Genomic DNA, 21,624 nt, shown 5'->3' with positions numbered 1-21,624 from the left:
AATGCTCGGTGACGGCTTTGTTAAGCTTTTTAGCTGTGTTCGCGCGATGTCCGTTTAATCTGATGTTCATTGATTGTGCCGTTTTACCGCTATATTGTTTCTTATAGAAGGAACATTCAAGCATATAAATCACATCCGAACTTGTACAAGTAAAGCTAGATTTGACTTCGTGTGTATAAGTATTTGCGGTGCTTTTAATTTTAAAGTCACTTTGAAGGTGCCTGCAAATTTTCCACCTGGGGCGACAACATGCTTTTATTACGGAGGCATGATGTTGGTTGACTTTTGCTTGCACTGACATGTCTTTAATGTTCCTGTTGCGGCGAAAGGCAACCCTTGGTACATGGCGGAAAGCTTTTCTCAGACGCTCGTTATTTGATAATATTGGGTGGTATTTTCGTAAGGCGTTTATGTTTCATAAGGAGAAGAGGGGAATGCAGAATACGCCAAGGATGTGACAATGATGATAAAATAAATAATGACGCGCTTTACTGCGTCATATTCATACTCATGCTTCAGTCTACTCGACAATCAGCGCTTCTGCATGATAATGCAGCATGCGGCGGTTTCACTGCTGTGTTCGTTATGCTGTTTCCGCCATGGGTTTGCTCAGACAAGAAAGTTGTTGTTCCCAGTCGATAGTAATTTGCTTCGGCGTCTTCTTGGCAGTGCAATAAAAAGTGGTCGTTGCCTCAGTTCCGGCTGTCAGTAACAAAATCACTGAGCGCGAGAGCAGAGCTGCTCCATCTTGCGTCAGTGCGCCGTCCTTTTAGGCCACGGAAATCGCCACCGCCTACTCATTCAAAACTGGTCATCTGGTGGCCTCCATAATACCAGTGGTCACCGAATAGGACCGTTGGCTTGGGCCCGTAACCCGGTGCATATGTCCATGTGGTGCACGTACGCACCTTCTAAAACAAACTCAGATAGCTAGGCAGTCTTTCCACTTGAACCGTTTTGCATGCATTCTTGCATTCGCACTGGATTGCATCGAGGTCCACCTACTGCCCTGAGACACCATCCGTAGAAACCGTCAGTTTCTTTAGTATGCATGCAATAAAAGAGGAGCATACCCTCGAATTTAAAGGTACTTTGAAGTATGATGGTCCCGAAAGACTGTATGTTCCAGACAAAGACTTCGCAACTCATTACAGTTCGTCGGGCCTGAAGATGCCTATGTTTTACACATACAAAAATATAAGCTTAGGTTTACACTAGTCCTTTTATATTTCCTCTTCTCCAGCGCGAAAGCAAATTCTGGGCGATGGCCTGTGTATACAGCTGCGCATGCAGTTTTGTTTCGTTCGGAGGTCGGACCCCGGTGCTCTTCGGTTGCGGAAGGCTGTGGCTGCAGCCTTGCGCCACACTAGCGCTCTGCCCGTGCTGGCGGTATTTGCAACCACCCTAGCATTTGAAGCCGAAATTATTGATTTCGCGAATGTGAAATGACATTGTTGATGTCAGTGGCGTAGGAGTGGAAACAAAAGTGATGCTTCATTCTATCTGTTTTTCATGTTCCGCTGTAGATCGGCACTGTTGTTCTTATTTATCGCATCGCTTTTTTTCCCTTCTCTTGCGCGTAAAAAACAAATACGCACAGATATGCGCTTTATTTAACATACGTTGAGAATCGCTGCAAGGCTGCTGTGAGTTTTTTCTCTCATTTTTTTTCTTTGTGACGTCGTTATGTTTTGTAAGCCTCTCTCTAAAGCACGGATTTTTTTTGTGTCCCAAAGCTTATAACGTATAATGATTTGGCTAATGTTGTTCGGTGACTGAAATAAACTTCGGCATCTGGTTGTGACCTAATTACATGAAGTTCTTAACAAGTACCGTTTCTGGCTTATCACTTATACTAAGAATGTTTATTTGACAATCGCTTGTTGGAAATTACATCGCCAACAAATCGAAGATAGCGAATCATTTCATAAATCAGGGAGCAAATATTCCGTCCTTAATTACCGGCCGCTATCGCTTAACGTTATTTCCTGTAAAATACTAGAGCCCACCTTGCATCAATCATGTAAACTTTGGTGAATCGTACTAGTCCTGTTTTTCACAAGTACAAAGTTCTTACACTACAAGCTCTTGCACAACAAAGATCGTAATTACTCAAGCACAAATAACATTTAATTCTTGATGACTCTTTATTTGCGGATTGTGTATTTCTTGACTTCTGCAAGGAACTTGGCATGGTATGCCAGAACTTTTAAATTCCATGGAATGCTTTCTCATTAATTACTCACGGTTTTTCTCAACTAACAACACTGCTTTTCTACCTCGTTCGGTGCGCTCCGTCGTCCCTCAATGTTCTGTAGATAACCGTATTTTCCTGATATATATAATGATTTACCTACATCTATTGCTTCATATATTCACTTATTTGCTGAAGAATGCCCAATTTTCTCAGAAACAACTCATGATAATGATCTAACAATACAAAAATCCGGTCTTAGCCCTAATTCTTATTCAACCAAGGTGTCGTTATTGAAACTCGAGATTTGCGAATGCAAAGTAATGCTTTTGTCGAGGGCCGTGTGTGCATTGTCCGCTTACCATCCAAATACACTAGAGACTGTGTCACCGAACAAGTTTCATGTTATACACGTAACATGTGATATAGCTTGGCCCTCTCACATAGCGCATGTATTCTATAATTGTAATCATATGCTGGGCTATATACGGCGCCACTTTTCAAGTACATTGTCATTCACTAAGTTATCAAGACACAAACAATAATCCACTCCAAAGGGGAATACGCTGAATGGATGTGGAATCCATATTATTCAGATCTGGTTAATTCACTTCAACTAGTAAGAACAACTGTGTTAGTTTCGTTTCTATATTTTCCGCCGCAATGTGAGCATGGCTGCAACAAAATCGAACCTAAACTTACGCCCCTTTCATCCGGCCGTAATTGTCGTCTGTCGTTTAGAAATTTTTCGTAAAACGCATTATCATCACTGCCTACGCGATTAACTAATCTCTTTTCGTGCTATATTTCACAACGACTAGCTTACCATGGCAAAGTTCCCATGCAACTTTGTGGAACTAATACATTTTTTGCAGCCCGTACCGCGTACATTGAATTATCGGAACCACCTTCCCGCCTGAAATCTAACCATTCGAAATCATGACCTATTTGTGAAATGTTTAGCTAGTACGTTATAAAGGGAAACTTTTGCATTTTATTGGTACTAACCGGTTCCCCCTAGTGTGTCTATCTCACCTTAGTTCATTTTTAATTAGTAAATAAATAAACAAGAACTTGAAGGGCATAGATAGTATGAGGTCGTCTAGCTAGTCATTGCCGAAGATGTGGGGGCACATTAGACTTTGCACCAACATGTATGCTTCAACGGAGCGATTGAAGAAAGATTTGTGAGGCGCACTGCATTGCCCGAGAACCATATAACGTGTCAACATGACTTCTGAGCTTATTACAAAAAGAAATACTATTTCTGCAGCGTCTTTTCGTTGTTTAGGTTCAGCCGTCATTAGTTTATGCTAACCTTTGGTTCATTTCATCCCGCAAATTATGGCGCATTAAATAATTGAACCTCAATTGGAAGTCAGTACATGCTCTTGCCCATTTTACGTCGTCGCTTTGCCTTCGCGCTGTGTACTGAACATAATAGTTAGTTAATTTGGGTTTCATGGCGCAAAAGCGACTTAGGCCATGCTGCGCCAGTCACAGGACAGCTTAAGAGCCAATGTTAAGGCAGCATTAGCTGTGTTGCCTTAAAGTCGATGTAGATAACCGCTTTCCTCTAAAAGTTCGAACAAGTTAGTGAATGGCACTAGTGGATCATCGCCCAATATTAGGGCAGGGTGCAAAGGTATATGTAAGTGATACAAATTTTTGAAATGCTTCCTCCTCTGTGTTTCAGTGTGTGGACATTATATAGAGGTGGCTTACTCTAAGCGTTTCATGACATTTCTCGCATGTTGGTGGGTATTCGTTTCGAAGTAAAAAAGTGTGTGTGAGATGCGTGTGTCCAATCCGAAGTCGATATACCATTACCTCACAGAACCAATCTTGGTAAATGAATGATTTCCACTCGCGAAGCAGGGGTTTAGTCATATGTAACTTGTTATTTACGCAAGAGTTCCATTCTTGTTGCCATTTTGATGCTAGGGCCTTACGAACCGCTCGGATACTGTCTTTGTATGGAAGTGTTATGTGTGTTATGCTTTTATGCGCTGCCATCGATGCGCTTCTATCTGCAGCTTCATTCCCTGTTATCCCAACATGGCTTGGAACCCAGCAGACTCCTATGGTTTCTCCGTATTTCTTCTTAAATACTATGTTTAAGGTATCGCCAAGCAAGGGTTCAGACGCGGAGTTTAAGTTTAGGGCTCTGAGAGCACTTAACGAGTCGGTATAAATAATGGCATTCTTCAGCTTGTCGGTAATAATTTTCCTAACTGCCATCCATATCGCATAAACTTCGGCGGCAAACACAGAAGAAAAATTACTTCTACTTATGCTATTTTCCCAATTTTTTGTTACGATCCCGACACCTACGTATTCTTGTGTTTTAGAGCCATCACTGTAAAATTCTGTGTAATCTTTATATTTTTCTTGGATAGCTCGGAACTCTTGTACTATGTGCTCTTGTGGAATGTCTTTTTTCTTTAGATGCGTTAGTGTCCAGTCACATAGCTGTGAAAAGGTATGTCACGGGGGCAATCTTGGTGGCGTTTCAGCAACCTGCAGGACCTCATGAGGGACTTCATATGCCTGACAGTATCCTTCGTGTCTTAAGATCAGTGGCCGAATCATGTTAGGTTTGTTTGTATAGTGTATCCGTGATTTGCACTGTGTTACGATGCTGTAGCATATATCTTGTGGTGATGACCGAATTCTCAGTATGTAGGAAAGTGTGAGTAATGCTCTGAGGTGCTGTAAAGACGGCTCATTGCAATCAACGTATCAACTTTGGACTTGGACAAGTGACGATCTGTAGGCACCCCTCGCCAGTTGTAGGCCAAGATTGTGAACTGGATCAAGTCGCTTTATGTAGGACTGCCTAGCTGCACCATAAACTACATTACTGTAGTCGAGGATGCTACGCACAAGAGACCGGTATATACGTAACAGGCATGTTCGGTCAGATGCCCAGTGCTTGTGCGATAAAACCTTGAGGATATTTACTGCTTTATTTGATTTAATTTAGTTGCGTTAATGTGGGCAAGGTAATTCAGTTTTGTGTCAAAAGTTACGCCTAAAACTTTGTAGTCTTCTTTGAACGGCAGCGCTGCACCATACAATGTCACAACTGGAGTGCCGTGTAACCCTCGCTTCTGGGAAAAGAGAATTGTAACAGTTTTTTGTGTTGAAAAACGGAAATCATTTTTGTCAGCCCATTGTGTAAGATTATTTATAGTTATTTGTAGTTGTCTTTCGCAGGTGGAGTTCGCTTGATCTTAGGGTCCTGCGGGACAGGTGTCTGCAGGGCGTTTGAAAAGGATGGAGCAGCGTCGGCTGCTTCCATCACGGGCGCGGGAGGGGTCACTGCGGGACCACGGCGCGTGGGCTCGGAGGACTCCTCAGACCTCTGTGACGCTGCCCCCATCTGCGTCACATCGGCGTAACTTCTTCGCGGAAGGTACGATAGCCGCTTCCTAGCTTCATAGAACAAGATTTTTTCTTTGACAGTTAGAGCAATCACTTCTTTTTCTTTTTTCTAGCAAGGGCAGTGCCGCGAATAAGCTGGATGATCTCCCTTGCAGTTAAGACGAAATGGGGAAGAGGTGCAATGGTTAGTTTGGTGATCGTTGGAACTGCATTTAGCACAAGTTGTTCGTCCTCGACATGCATGCGAAGCATGTCCAAACCTTTGGCATTTGAAACATCGTCTGGGGTTCGGAATATATGGTCTAACATTTACCTTTACATAACCTGCATGCAGCGAGGTAGGCATTACACTTGTTCCGAAGGTGTGTATAACATGTTTTGTGGGGATTTCTTGGTCGTTCTTACGGATAGCAAAGCAATTCTTTGGACTTTAGTAACATTTTCCTGAAAACCTTCTGGTAGTGCTTTGTCGCTCAAGCCAATAAAGTATTCCTCTGATATAACACCCCTGCTCGTATTTAGCGTTCTGTGCGGTGAAATTGTCACTCTTGCGTTACCAAATACTGGTAAGTTATGTGAGCTTTCGCACTTGTTCTTGGTCATTTAGTTCTAGGAGGAGGTCCGCGCTAGCCATTTTTGAGGCTTTGTATGAAGGTCCGATTTTTTCTTTTAGGCACTTGGCCACAAGGAATGGAGAGCTTTCTCAGTGGTGCGTTGTTTTCGCTGTGCAGTACATAGTACTTGGGAAATGATGGAGCATTGCTCCGAAAAGAGAACTGGAACGTTGCTTCGGTGCGGCATCTTTTCAGACGCCGATCATAGAGAATAGAGGCTTGCGCTACCATGAGAAAAATGTGTATGTTCGGCAACAGCGCCGACCGCCCACCACGGAGCCCAACGGGGGACGCTGCAGAGCTTGTGTACAAGTCTGCACGACGCCTGTCGTACGCCGTCACTATAACGATATATGGTGTACCCAAGGTAGGATAGCCACACAAGGTTAACCCTTGCCGCCGTGGAGAAAGGAAAGTAATAGACGAGAGAAGAAGACAATAAAGATAAAAAAGTGAGAGATAAGGGAGAAGGCTTGTGGAGAGAGAGAGACAGGAAGAGGCGACTGCCGATTTCCCTGGCTGAGTAAGTATGGGGGTGCCGTCCACGTGAAGCAGAGGCCAAAGAGGTGAGTTGCCTCCGCCGGTGGGGCCTTAAAGATCCGAACACCCGGCATCGGCTAAACCCCAGGATCCCCCTTTCCCCGGACACGGCTAAGCCGCGCACGGCTACACGCGGGATGGTCCAACCCTCATCTGCTCGGGTACGTGGTGTCGCAACACACCAAACGCCTGCTCACGCAGACGCCCCTGCGGGGATGAACTTAATAGATCCTCAACTACCGCAAGCAGTTACCTTCCTGAGTCTTAAGACCTCGAAAATAAAAAATGTGGCCCACAGATGGAGTAGCACACTGTGGTATAAAGGTTATAAACAAGGATACGGTGCCATAGAAAAGCTGGCATTTCTGAAGCACCTTATCCCTGTTTATAACCTTTATACCTCAGTATGTCTTAAAACAGGCGTTCATCTGTCAAGTGCTTGCACTTCATTCATGGACAGTTTTCATGTGCATATATTTTGTATTTTCTTAAACGGAAGCACTACCCAAAATAACGTGTATTGGGCGACTAGGGGCTTAGGCCTACTAAATGCTTAGCCCTTTTAATCCTTACTGAATCCAAAGTTCTTACTGAATGTTTAGTCATTTTAGAACATGTATAGTTCCTGAGCAAAGCAGGCTTCACTGAGTTCACTTACATTTATTATGCCGCGCGACAGATGATCTGGTTAAAGAAGAAAGTGCGGCCTTAGGTAATTTGTGTAATGGCGTCCAAGAATGATTTTAGGGAAATACTCACTGCGCCGTCTTCATCTTCAGTAAAGTTGAGATTGCCCGCGGAAATGGCTCTTGAAGAAATTTGGGATGCAATTGATGTTTTCGATGCATGTACTGACCACATGTACTTACATAGTCTTTCTGTGAATGAAATATTATAATCTCAACAGTATAGGGCATTATGTCATAGAATCTTTGCCATGCGGCACAAACGCACGCAATTACCAATTCTGAGCGAACGATGGAAGCCTCACACTGTAGCATGCCCCAAGACTTGAGCGGGAGGTTTGCCTTGTTGAGCCACTGTTTATGAAATACATTCCCTATCCTGCTGTGAATGCATGGTCATGCTTGAGATACACACAAAGCAATAAATAGCTTCAATGAAAAATAATTGAATACAGTGGCCTTGATTTCACCATTGTGTATTCAGCCAGTAATCAACATAAGATATAAAATTTTGTTCATGTAGTTGAGTCCACTTACCAAGCGTGAAGAAGATCGGTACGCTACGCGTGGACCAGTCGTAAACATTGTCTATTGATGTAGGCAATATTCCTGTTACTTTGAAAGCATTGCTGCATTTTCAGAAATAGATTCTGAGGTTTTACGAGCCAAAACCACGAAATAATCATAAGGCATGCCATTGTGGGGGGCTCCGGTATATCTATAGCCACCAGGAGACCTTTATCGTAACCTGAATTCATGGGCCACGGACGTTTTTGCAACTTGCCACTATCAAAAAGCGGCCGCCGCAGCCCAGATTTTATCCCTCTATCTCGTGCGTAGCACCACAACATCACATGTCCGAAGTTCTCGCAGCGGGTCATCTTACGAATTAGCCCCCATATGCTTGATAACGCTAGTATTCTCAACGTGCGCTAAAACAGTAAAATGCTGTGCGTCTGCCTCCATCATATATATATATATATATATATATATATATATATATATATATATATCCATGAAATGCCTTTGTCGCTTTCTTCACCAAATATCGACTGTCACGTTGTTTGCCCCCAAGCCTGTTTTTCCAGAATGCAATAGCTCAAGTGTGCACGCCTGTCAGAACAATGAACATTTAAGAGCTAAGTTATGCCCGCAGTGTTTTTTTCAAAAAAAGTCTTCTGGGTCGCGTCTTTCTTAAGTCTTTCTTTGTCTCTCGAGCTAGGAAACAAATGAAAATAACACGGTCCAAGATTTCTTCTTCTTGTTGACAGTGAAACAATGCTCGCACGGACCTTTTTCTCAATCATATCACGCGATGACGACAGTGAAGCAGCAGTCATTCTCTTGTAGCTGAATGGAACTTGAACTTCGAGCTCTGCAAAATCGCCCATTGTGCAGATTCTCGAAAGAGTGCGGCCGTCTAGAGGGACAAACGCCTCGTCTAGCTGTCCAATTTGCATAAATAAGACCGTGCGAGTGTAGAAACCGTTCGGTAGAAGGACACATGAAAATCAGATTATCAGCACTCGTCATGCAGTTGTTTCAACTTTCGATTGTTATTTCGTTCCGATGGCACAGAGCTGGACTTAGCCTCGGCAAGCAGCGCGCTGCTCAACCACAAGGCATCGTTCGTTTTCACTTTGTTAAATCAATTTTACAAGCACCATGAAAGGGCAGGGTGTTCATAGAATAGAAACTCACCCACACTGGGGTGACGTAAAATGGGCCGCAAATATGTCTCATATTCTAGCTACGTTTTCTTTACCTCTACTTATTTCAAGTATTCAACCTTAGGCCGTCCTTTGTGGAAGACAAGGGCAGATATTTTTTTACATTAGGAAGTGACTGTTCTGAACTTTCCGTTCGCTCCGAGCCTGTGAATTCGGGAGATCAAAATGAGCCGTGAATCGTGCCTCTCGAAGTAAATATTTGTTGCCTTTTTCTGTTTTAAATTGCTACGCTGTAGTTTGGGCAGCTCAAATTACGCGCTGAAGCAGCATGTGAAGGTAAAACTTTTCGCATTTCTTGATTATTTCCAGTAGTGATTCGCTTAACATTGCGGTAAAACCTTTTATATGCTTCCGTTTGTTACCACTCAATGTTGTTGTTGTTGTTGTAAAGACAGCCAGTGCAAAGTCACGATTCCCACCTGTGGTTGCGTACACAACTATACTTTTGGTGAGGGAGAACTACCGAAACTCTAAAAAAGAGAAGATCCCGCAAAATTAGTAAAAGTGACGAGCCATGATTCTTTTAGCATTATGCACTAACCGATGCTACAAGTAGCTCAACAAAGCTGACGCGCGTATTCACTGCTTTAGGCACCATAAAAACAGAACAGCCTGTTAAAGGTAACGTTCCTTCCGGTCTCGCAAATACATACTCTTCCCTCGAGGACGACTAAGCACTTATTAGTTGTGAATGTGAAAGCGGTAATGTACATTTCAACGCCTCTGAGCGGTCCTTCGAGTCTTCGTTGCGAGTGAAAAACCATAGCGGTGCGTGCGGCCAGAGCCAGCAGGCGGTAGCACCCTACGGCGCCAACGACGCATGTCACTAAAGCAGGAACGTCCTCTACCTTCACGCATGTCCTGGCACGCAACTGACGCAGAAAGTGTACCCTTACGCCCGCGTTGCGGCTCTGCTCAGTCAAGGAACGCTCGTGTCGAGAGTGAGTCTCGTGTTGTCCGGCGATTCCTTCTCACCTCACGCAACACCTGGCCCTAACGCGCAGCAGGTGGTTCCCATCACCTGCTCTGCACCGTCGAGGCTCAGCTCATGACGTTGCGTCGCAGCCAATGAGAACTCCTTCGAGCAGCGCTCGCAGGGCGGCGTCGCAGCCGATGACAATCCGAGTTTACGTGCCGTTTCGCTCCTACAGACGACAGATGCCGACTTTTTCGCTCAATGGCAATTTTAAGCTGTCGCATCAAAATATGCGCATTTTGTCAGAAGGGATGGCTAGCGGCAAAAAAAAATAATTTTATATAATAGTCCTTTACGTGCCAAAACCACACTGTATTGCGGGACTCCGGAAATTTGTACCACCTGGCGTTCTTTAACGTGCACCTAAATAAAAGTACATGTTTTTTTTTCGCATTTCGCCTGGATCGAAATGCGGCAGCCGTTGCCGGTATACGATCCCGTGAGTTCGTACTTAGTAGCACAGCATCACAGCCACTAAGCAACCACGACGGTTCATGGCAAACTGTTGGTGCGCTAAATTCATAAGCACTTCCAGTTGTTACTCCTGAGCAGCTCTCCTTGAAGCAGTTCCGTTCGCATGAAATTAAGCTAGACAAGCAGAGTACCCTATGCTTCTGCAACAGAGAAAGAATGCCTTTCAAGAAAAAGTAAGGAGGAGGAGGAAAGAAACAGAGAAGGCAGGGATGTCAACCAGAAATGGGTCTGCTTGGCTGCTCTACTCGGGGGGATGGGAAATAGGGAATGGAATGATGAGATAGGGAGACAAGGGGTTGAGGAAGGACGCGGTAAGCTCACGCACCCACGCTGAGGCCCTCAGCAAGTCGAAGGCGTGCACATAGGCCAGTCGCTCCGAAGAAAGACATGTGAGGGGATTGCGAAAGCGCTGCGTGAATCGAATGCCAGATTTGTACGTTTCTGCGTTTTGTTTGGTAACACACTGGTCTTGCGAAGTACGGTAAGACACGGCTAAGGCGTATTACTCTCCAAGACTGCAATCGGAAGCCCTGCTGGATACATGCCAGGAATGCAATATAGGGCGAAAGTCGGAGTTGTAGTTGGCAGTCTAACATTTGTCTCCGCGAAACGCATCTACCGTACTACACCAATGAAGATGATCAAACGCTGCAGGCCATCAAAATGAATGCCGTTCATCATGAAACATTCGGAATGCTCGTTTCAATTCTATATGTGGCTTAAACGTCACTCTTTTCTGAGGTAACTTCCAATTAAATGCGGTCTGAGGCACAAAACAGCGAATAGCTCCACTGCTTTCTTGATACACATCTCTCTACCGGTCATGCAAGCATCTTAATAATGAGTGTTTCCTATGGGCTTATTTTTCTCAGATGTGAAATATGTAAGATCAAAACATTTTGTCAGATTAAAAGTAAACGTAAATATTCTTTACTCGCTATATCCGCCAAGCTATATTGTGATAAATTATTTGTCATAAATAGATTGTACCTGCCACCACTAAAATATACAAATAAATTCCGCAAAAAAACAGTTATATCACTCTACATCCCTAGACAATACTTGTGACCCGGCTAATTTAGAATGTTGACTGTTTAAGTACCGCAACTGCACACAGAATAGCGATGCTTAAAGACGCTTTGCCACTTACTTAAAATAAAGGGATGTCTTACTAAAGCAAACCATTTAACACAATGCACACTCTTTAAAGGTGGTTCAGGAACGGTGACGCAAATGTTATTGGCAGTAGTGCTATTATTATTTTGCGTAGGCTGGATAGTATATTGCAGACGAAGGTGAGAATGGGTAGTCTCAGTCAAAAGGTAATAAAACCTACAACGGCTTTGTCAAGGATAGCAACGCCCTATGACAAATTCGTGAGGCTTTAAGCTGACAATTATTAGTGTGCTGCTTTGTAGCAAGTGTAACTCAAGCATTGAGCAGTGCTAATATTTGGTGTAATGCTACGTAATGCACCGCACCTTAATTACGTAATCTGCATAGCAAGCCAGAGCGAAGGCATGCAAACTGTTAGATCATAAAAGTGGATGAACACAGTTGCGCGAAGCACACCCACTCGCACAAAGGTACGGCGCACGGATTTTGGACACACCCGCACACACAGATGCATCCCCCCTCATACACACAGACACACACTCACGCGCAAGAACTACACTGCGATGATAGTGCACGGACGTCTAAGCGAAATCATTTTTGTACAAACATAATAAACGAAAGATGAGTCATTTCGATAACCAAACACTTTTGAAATCGAACGATTAGTTTGGGCGCCTACGGCATCATGGTCAATTGATATGGCGTTTTTATAACTACGCTAAATCTGTAGGATCATCGACTCACTACTGCTAAACAAAGAATTATTCAGCTTGCCGTGCTTCGTTTTGTACATACGTTGTAGTTGATATCGATTTGAGTGCCACACATTCTTAACCCGACAACTGAGGGTCATCAATGAATGATAAGTAAGCACTGATGCTTGTTTTGCAGGTCCGTGTAGCTGTTTTTCTACCCCAGTGCCATTAACATCGGGCGATGGCTCACACTTCCTTCCCGGACCTAACGAAAAGTTGCACACCTAAATAGAATGCCAGTACATCAATATAGCCTGCATTCAATCCAAAAAAAGAAACCCCGCCTGCTCTGAAAGCGGTTAAATGTCTTCGGGCTATATATGCAAAGTCGCAGAACACGATGTCATCCTCTGCAATATCCGCCTTTCAGGAGCGGATTATTCTGCTGCAAGTATCGATGACAGTGAACATTTAAGCAGCTTCTCTGCAGGGATGAACTTTTATTGACATAATCCGGCGAGACATCAGGGTGTTCCGGTGGAGAGTTCACCAAGCTAAAGCAACGACTAACATCGGCACGCCAACTGAGCAATATATGCTTCCTTGGAAATGCCGCCTATCCGACATGATCCGTACCCGGATAATATATACACACGCACGCACACACACACACATACACGCACGCACGCACGCACACGCACACATCCACAGGCGAGCGCAAATGCGTGCCCTTGATAGCGACGTTCCGCTTACGTCACCCAGCGGTGGGCAGCCAGCGCTCAGCGACAGCGAAGAGGAAGGAAGTGATGCGCGTTGGCTGCCCACCATCGCGTGCATGCGCATTACGCGTGTGGTGCTAGCATCGCACGCGAAATGTGAAGGTTGTGGCATCGTTCCCCACCTGCAGCAAGTTGTTTTTTCATCCACTATCATATCCATCAATTTATCGTTTATTTATTTCACTTATTAAGCACAAGTAAATTCCCCTATGTTATTCTTGGCGTCAGTGTCTGTTGGCTTCTTATGATATGACTATATATATGTATGTGTATATATATATATATATATATATATATATATATATATATATATATATATATATATATATATATATATATATATATCATAGGAGAAGAGGCGGGGTTAGCCGAGGGGCACCATATTTATTAGTCACATCATAAGAAGCCATCGAACAAAGACACCGAAGACAACACAGGGAGAATTACTTTTACCTAATTAGAGTAACGAAATGATTAATTTCGAAACGAATTTAAAGTGGATGAAATAAACAGTTTGCCACTGGTGGGGAACTATCTCACGTCTTCGCATTACGTGTGCGATCCTCTGCCAATTGAGCTACACCGGCGCCGTTTTCCCATCCACTTTCACTGGGTTGATACGCCTATAAAAAGGCAATATAAGAAACACGCATATATGAATTGCACCATTGATGTTTTCACTGCAAGCGTGTTTTCTATATTGCTATGAATAACCATACTACACAAACTTACAAGTTTTTTTTCGCAATCTCTTAACATTAGTGGAAAGAAACGCTGCCACATAATCACATGAATTATGCTTCTCGTGGCGCACCAGGCTTCGCGAGCCTTAGTGCAAAATCTTACTTTCTATCATAGGCAAGCATCGCCAGCATCGCCAGCATCGCAAGTACAGGGTGTTTCACCTAACTTCAATCAACCTTTCAAAATATGAGTCCGACGTAGCTGGACCGAACCAATGTCTTGCTGTCGCTTGGAGATACTCAAATTACCTTCTACATTGCACCTAATTAAATAGCTTGTCTTAAATTATTTAATTACTTATTCAGCTTCTCAATTACGATCGTTAGACAAAATGGGTAAATGAGAAAATTGTACAGCAATATAAGAAACTTCCGATACAGATTTCTGTTGCTCAATACGTACTGGATAAAAACGTTTTTCCGAGCGTGAAAAAAGCCCGCGAATACATGCAAAGTGCCTCGAGCCGCCAGTCACGCGGCTCCAGGCAAGCATTTCTCCGGAAAGAATTTACCTTGCGAAACCCTGTTACTAGAATTCACGTCGGAATTGTATTTCGAAGTGAACAGCAAAAAATAAATTGACAGCATATTTTAGGCCTTTTCAAAATCATTCGATCGTTTACCCCACTGTGGTAACACCTTCGTTAAGGCTAGCCGGTCACCGAGACGAAGAACAGTGTCCTGCTTATTTTTTTCTCCCTGTTTGGAAAGAGGTGATTTAACAGTCGAAATGTCTTCCCTCGCGTTTGTATGCATACCCTGCAATACAAGGATTCGTCAGTAACATTAACACGAATCTTAAGAGTGAACTCTGAGCGCAGCCGAGGATGACAGACAGCGATGGCGAAGAGAGCGCGAGGACGGAAGCGTATGGGAAGGGTATGGCATAAGCGTGAGAAGAAAAGCGTAGTTCCGCGCATGACGTTTTCTGCGAAGATGGTCGCTTCGAGATGGCGCCGTCGTAGTGCACGTTTTCTATTCGCCGATGACGCCATTTAAAAGACACGCGGCGAGCGCGTCCACTGATGTCATATATGGAAACAAAGGGCTGCATAAGAGGAAGTCTGTCCGCGGTGGCTGCTGCGAATCGCTACCACGCGTCCTCCGCGCGCTGCCTCTCGCGATTTCCCGATGAGCACGGTAGTCGCATCACACTTCGCTCTGTTTGCAACGTGCTTAAGGGGACAAACTGTCCGCGCCACCCAATAAATCACGAAATAAAAACACGTATAGAGCTGCGCTCAAATTTCCCATTAGGAAGTATCGAAGTCGTCGGTGTACTTTCTAGGTATTTGGCTTTTTGGTGTAGGTTTTGCGAACTCACAACCCCACTATACCTCAGACTTATCAAAAAGAGACACCTTTCATCATACGTCGGCTGCATTTCCCGGTGGATTTACATGTGCGTTCGCCACTTGCTCCATAGAAAACGAATCGCACTACCTTGTTTTTTCGCCGTGGAGGTGTGAAGCACAATCCCCATCTTCAGCAACTGACTGCGGCGTCATGTGTCGGAGCTACCGGCAGATAAGGCCGGGCCGGTCCAAGAAAGGTCCACCGCTAAGATTGGATACGTTTACTTCGCATTTACAGTACTAGTGGCAAAAAATAGGGGCAAAGACTTTGTGACTTGCCCTCGTAGATTGTTGTGAAATTTCCAGCAGCCTTTCAGCGCGATATTCAGGAAATATTACTAAGCCAATACATATACGTCTTTCATTCTTCTCTTACAACGCCAAATGCAGCGCTATCTTCCATGTGATTTCTTTCCCTGATCGGTTTGAATATGTGCTAATATTTTCCAGCTTTCTCTTAAAAAGGACAATGTGAAAATTTATATTTGCTTATTGTGGGTCACACTTATTGTAACCTATATTTACGGTGAATATACTGCATGAAGAATACACTGAAAGGCTCCGAATCGTGCCCTACTTGCGCAGACTTGTGAAAGAACATTCGCAGCATGGTGGCACACGTACTGGTAACGAACGAATTCTCATGAACCTCACTGCAATCTTACCATTGACCAGCTTTTCACCGAGAGTGCGCAGAGAGGAATAGCTCTTTTTTTTTATGAACAAGATGACAGTTATGTAAATGGACGTCACGAGATTAGGCAACTTTCCCTAGAACTCTTCTGGATGGTATCAACTGAATCATCTGTCACTTACTCAGTTTCCATGTATTTATTTCATTTGCCAAGCAAGCGTGCCGTTCGAGAATATTAAAGAAGGTGGACAACGTGTGGCGACAAGAAGTAAGGGTAATTTTCCTATTACAGAACCGCTCCTGAGTTATATATTTAGGAAAAAACTGTGTTGGCTGTGTGCGAGAACCTGAGATTAGCCATTTGCAGTAATTACAGCGCTGGTACCTGTGCTGGCGCCACTTCATTCACTTCAGAGTAGGATAAGATTGACGTAATAGTTCTGTGGAAAGTCACAAGGTGGAGAGAAGTAATTCTCCCCACCTTGCGGGTTTCCGCAGAACTATTACGTCAAACTCTTGCCTTTGCTTCGTTTTGCCGACAAATTCGAATTGGCCCTACCACCTGCTAGCCGCCTGGTTAGCTCGGATGGCAGAGCGGCTGCCCCGGAAAGTCCCGGGCTCGTGTCCCGGACCAGGACAAATTTTTCTGCAATTGTGAGGCTTTTCTTTCGAGGAACCCGTATGGGTTTCCTTTGTAGTAATTGCTACGAACGGATGGATTTCTAATTTTTCCTTTGTTAATTATTTAGTAGGACATGTTGTATAAGCGTGGCCACTTTGCCCAAACTGATATTTGACATACATTTATTCCTCTAGCACACAAAGCGGAAGATGATTATTACACAACACTATTTTTAGACAGTGCACTGCCCCTTTTTTTATTTACTCATATGAGCAACTTTCTCGTGGCAGAAATATTTTCCAACACCAGCCTAAGTTCATTATTGAAGGTTGTGTGACCATAAGTGTATAAAGACAATATAATTTCCATTTGCACACCATACTTAGAAATTAGAAAAGTAAATGGTAAATGGATCGCTAGACAATGTTTTTTCGAAGGCAGAATGCCGCGGAAAAGCGTTCGCGATCGACGGATCAAGCGATTCATATCATTTCATGCATTTACTTGAAGACTTGCTTGTTCTAAATGTGCAAGAAATGGGTGACTCGCTTGCTTCACTGAGCGCGTAGGAGAAATTCAGCCAGGCTTTCATTATTTGTCCTCACTTCGATGCGCGCAAGCGCACCCGCTTTCCTTTTGCGCTTCTCTAATGATACGTACATAAGAGATGTGTAAAATATATAACTTAATATTCTACCACACAAATGAATTGATCTGCGCACATATCCTTCAGGTAAATATACAAAAATCAACTTCGGCATGCTTCTATGCTGCAGAAAATTTTATGAAAAGACTTCTTCTGTGTTCTACAGCTCATTTCATTGAAAAATGTTTCTTTTGATGCGAATTCGTAGCCTATGTCTCCAAAGAAGACGTTTCGTTAAGCTTCCACATGCGCCTTTGTGGCCCTACTCTGAGGCCTCGGCAGATCTCCAGACGGCGTACTTGAACGAGAAGACCGAGGAACACCTGCGCGCACTATATTGTGGTCGCCTAATGAGCAGCCTCAATGATTAGGAAAATTTGCTGCAGCCTGCCTCTGCGCATCAATTCGTCGTTCGATGCTTGCTGTGGTTTCTAAGGAATTTTTCTCGCCGGCATTCCTCATCATTATTTGGCGCAAGGGACCGGCGACCTTTCACTTTTACATGTCTTTTCAACCTTCCCCATGCGCCGCTTCCTTTCTTGAATTGGACGAAATACGATAAACGTAAGACGCTTAACCACCGAGGTTATGCACCCTGAAAGAAAAAAACAAGGCCGAGTTCTAATCAGGTGCACGAACTGCTCGGTTTGGGCCCAACGTCGTCGTCGTAATAAGGAGTGGTGCCCGGTCCACCCATTCACGACGGCCGATCGATAAGGGAAGCGCATCCTTTTTCCTCGGCGACCAGGTGAGTCATTGCGCGGTCACTCGGCAGTGAGGCGAATGAGCCCTGCTTCACGGGCGCCTTGTCTGCATTATAGAAGTTGAGATAAGGTTTTGTCGGGCCCGAGATTGCGGGCGACAAGCTTCACGACGTTGGGAAGGCAGATAACATTTCAACATGGTTGTGGGAAATTAAGAAACGCCTGGAGGCTCAAGTTTATTACATCTGTAACACGAGCACGCAAAAACTATTTTACGTAAGCGGTCTTTTACCAAGTGGGAAGACTCTGCAACGAAGAGGTGTTGCTCAACAAAAACACGGCACGGAGGATCTCTTTTTAGTGTTTCCTTCTGGACACGATATATGGACAGGTTGACGCAAAAGTTCGAAAACGAAATCCGCGAAAATAAACCACTTTATCCGGAAATATAAAGTGAAGACTTATTGTATTACATGTTTTTTCAAGCAAATGTAACAACGACAGCTTATGAAACTTTCATTTTCAGTCCCTGCGGCGCCCGTGGGTAAGCGTCATGCCGCAACATCCGCGACCCTTTCGACCAGCTTACGAGAATAAAGAAGAAAATGAGCATTACTAGGTTTACTAAAGCTTTTGCGACCCAGAAAGCTATTTTTTATGATGAGCCTAGGCCACAGAAAAAAACGTATTTGCTTCTTTTCTTTAATATGCGATAATTGTTGGCGCCCACTGGTTGCGAGAGCTACTCCTTTTCGGCCATAAAAGAGATTGACGAACTCCGCTTCCAGAAAAAAAACGCTTCTTAAAAAGTGATTGCTCGCTGTCGAGTGTCTGCCTGTGAAACTCTTTCTCGGGCGACGTCTTTTAGCTCCGAAGAATAAGTGCCCGCGTGACAGGGGCATGAGATAGCTTAAGTCGGTCTACATGTTCATGACAGCCCTCGGGAATGGCGCCTTGCAGTCGAGTGCCGGTGAGCGGCGAGCGGACTGGGAACTGGTGACAACGCGGATCATTGGAGAATACAGAACAAACTCCAAGACGCCGTCAACCATCCCCATGAACTCGACATCCCCACATCGCGTAGAATTATCGCGCGAGGCAAGTGACCACAGTGGCTGTGCACAGGCCGAAAGTGTAAGTAGTTCAGGTATGGAGCTTTTCTGAGACGCCTAGCCTAAAAAAGCGAGCAGTTCTAATGAAATACATTTCTATGCATTGCATTGCGCCTCTAGGTGCAGTGTTCCGCTATTTTAACTCGATAATCGGAGCGCGTGGCTGACAGCGCTTGCTACGCCGCAGGACACCACTGGATTATGGCTGGGGAGCCAAATGCAGTTGTAAAGCGTCTGAAGGGCACTCGCTTTCATTGTGCAATACAATTCATCCGCTCCGTGGCCCCAGCCCCCACAAGTGGAGCGAAAAAATGCCGGCAGTCAAGCAATCCGAGCTTTGCGTTTAAATGGCTGAGCCCTTTAACTGTGCCCCAGCTTCAGCAAACGTCGCCAGATGTTTATAATAACACCGCTGTGGTGTTTTCCATATTTGAACGGGTAAAAGTGTATGTACGCTGTCACTACGACAAGACCATAGAACAACATAGCGTACTTCAACCACGACGGTCCAGAAACGCAGCTGGTGTCTGTCTGCTCTGCACTCGTTGCGACATTTTATTATCATCCACAAGCACAGAATTCCGAAAAAAAACTGTTAAAATCAAGTTGTGAAAATCTTGCCTCTCAGCTGTATAAAAAATGTATCAAAAAGTAGTGCGAATAGAAGAAATCGAATTCATTGTCCAAATGCTGCGAAAAAAAAAACTTGGGATGGGGGAGGGAAGATTGTTGTAGGCGCTGTGGAAAAAGACAGGAAGCTGACTGTCAGTAGGAACACTATAATGAAACAAAACGAGTCCTTAACAAAGACTGCCTCAGTAAAGAAAAAGAACTCGGGTGTCTAACCAGCAGTCACATAGCGAGAATTTCATCATTTATTCAGATCGTCTTTCGATAAAAGCATCTCCGTTCTCCCTACAATGTTGCTTATTTTTCCTAACGCATCGTTGCCTAATACAGTAGAAACATAGCGCATGTACTGTACGTAGTGTTTCCGTATTTCACAAATTCCTACGACCTACGCATTGCAGGAAAGCCACGCGACGCATACTCGGCATTGCACGTCATGCATGACAGCAACGTGCAGTGCCGTCGCTCGAACGGAGTTGCGTCAATCTATTCTTAGCAGGAGACGTCATGTTGTAGATCAGCGACGCGCACGTTGCGACTCCCACATGCTCCCGTATTGCTTCGAATTACGCGTTTTCATTAGTTCTTTCCAAGTATCAGCAGCATTTTCAAACTTGGAATCAGAAAGTATTGAGACGTGATGTCTCTGTGCACTTTTTCACTACAAGTCTATCCGTTTTGGGACAGATTGCAGCCAAAGCGATAATATTTGTGAGCTCCATTGGCTGCACGCTAGACAAAGCTAGCAAATACGCCATTTTGCTAGCTTCCCTTAACCTAGTGTATTTCTGAACACAATTTGAGTCTGCCTGCTATTTTTCTTTACAAATATAAAGCCTCCTTCTTTGCTATTTGTAGCCACTTTCTAGGCAAATATATTTATAGCAGGAAAGTAGCTATTTGCCTTTGTACTATTACATCACCTCGATTCGTTCTACAGGTTGGAATTTATAGTGCGAAGACTTACCTTGCAATTTTTAACCACATCTCAGTTCCAATCTTTTCAAAGCGGTCCTGAACCATCCGTCGGGCTTGATGAAAAACCAGAGTCCGCGGATAACATACGCTGCGGTGAACATTTCAGCCAAATTCCCCAGTCTTCCTCGGTGCCTGGAGCTCGCAAGCACAGTACAAAGTAACATTTTCTCAAGATGGACGACGACGAAGCGTTTTCTTGATAGAATGGCTCTATCTGTCTTCTCTTTTTCCTGACGAAACCTTCATAATTTCCTGGTGTCTCGGCTCCCGGTCTTGTGGATATGGACGCGGAGCCTTCCAGAGACCCTCCTGGCCAAGGGTCATCAAGGCCGTCCTTCACGATGAATAGAGGAAGCGTGCTCAGTGACATCGAGGACACTGAGCTGCACTCCGTGTCGGGTGATGTCTCGTCGGATGATAGCTTCATCTCTGTCCACAGAAAGACGGCCAAAAGGAGGACTGTCAAGGCGACTACAGCAACGCAAGCGAGCACGGTGACTCTGAAGTCAAGGCCTCAACGCTGGCCTCACGCCATCGTGTTGTATTCGATGAATTGCTGAACAGACCAGCGCTTGAAGGGGTCATGCCGAATGAAGTTAAGGACATTCGAATAAATACACATAAAAATGTCCTCGCAATCGATGTTTCCCACGGGAGTGCACTCGAAAAACTGAAGCAAATTTCGGAGCAAGGACGCATCAAATTGCGTTCCTATATCGCGATGGACGATGCATCCACGGCAGATGTAATTTATGACATTGGTGTTGCCATTCCCAATGCGGACTTGAATATCCTCGTCAAACCAGCAAGTGAGGGTGTTGTCATCACCCGTGTGAACCGCCTTCAAACTTCGCGCTGCGTCAAACTGATTTTCAAATGCGATTGCATACCATCTCAGGTCAAATTTGGTCGCTTCCGACACCCTGTTCGACCCTGCGTACAAAAGCCTCTTCAATGCCATCAGTGCTTTAGGCTTGGAGATGTCAAGAGGGTCTCTCCAAACTCCTTA

This window comes from Dermacentor variabilis, chromosome 2 (assembly GCF_050947875.1).
Source record: "Dermacentor variabilis isolate Ectoservices chromosome 2, ASM5094787v1, whole genome shotgun sequence".
Classification (NCBI taxonomy): domain Eukaryota; kingdom Metazoa; phylum Arthropoda; class Arachnida; order Ixodida; family Ixodidae; genus Dermacentor; species Dermacentor variabilis.
This window is presented reverse-complemented; position numbering follows the sequence as displayed.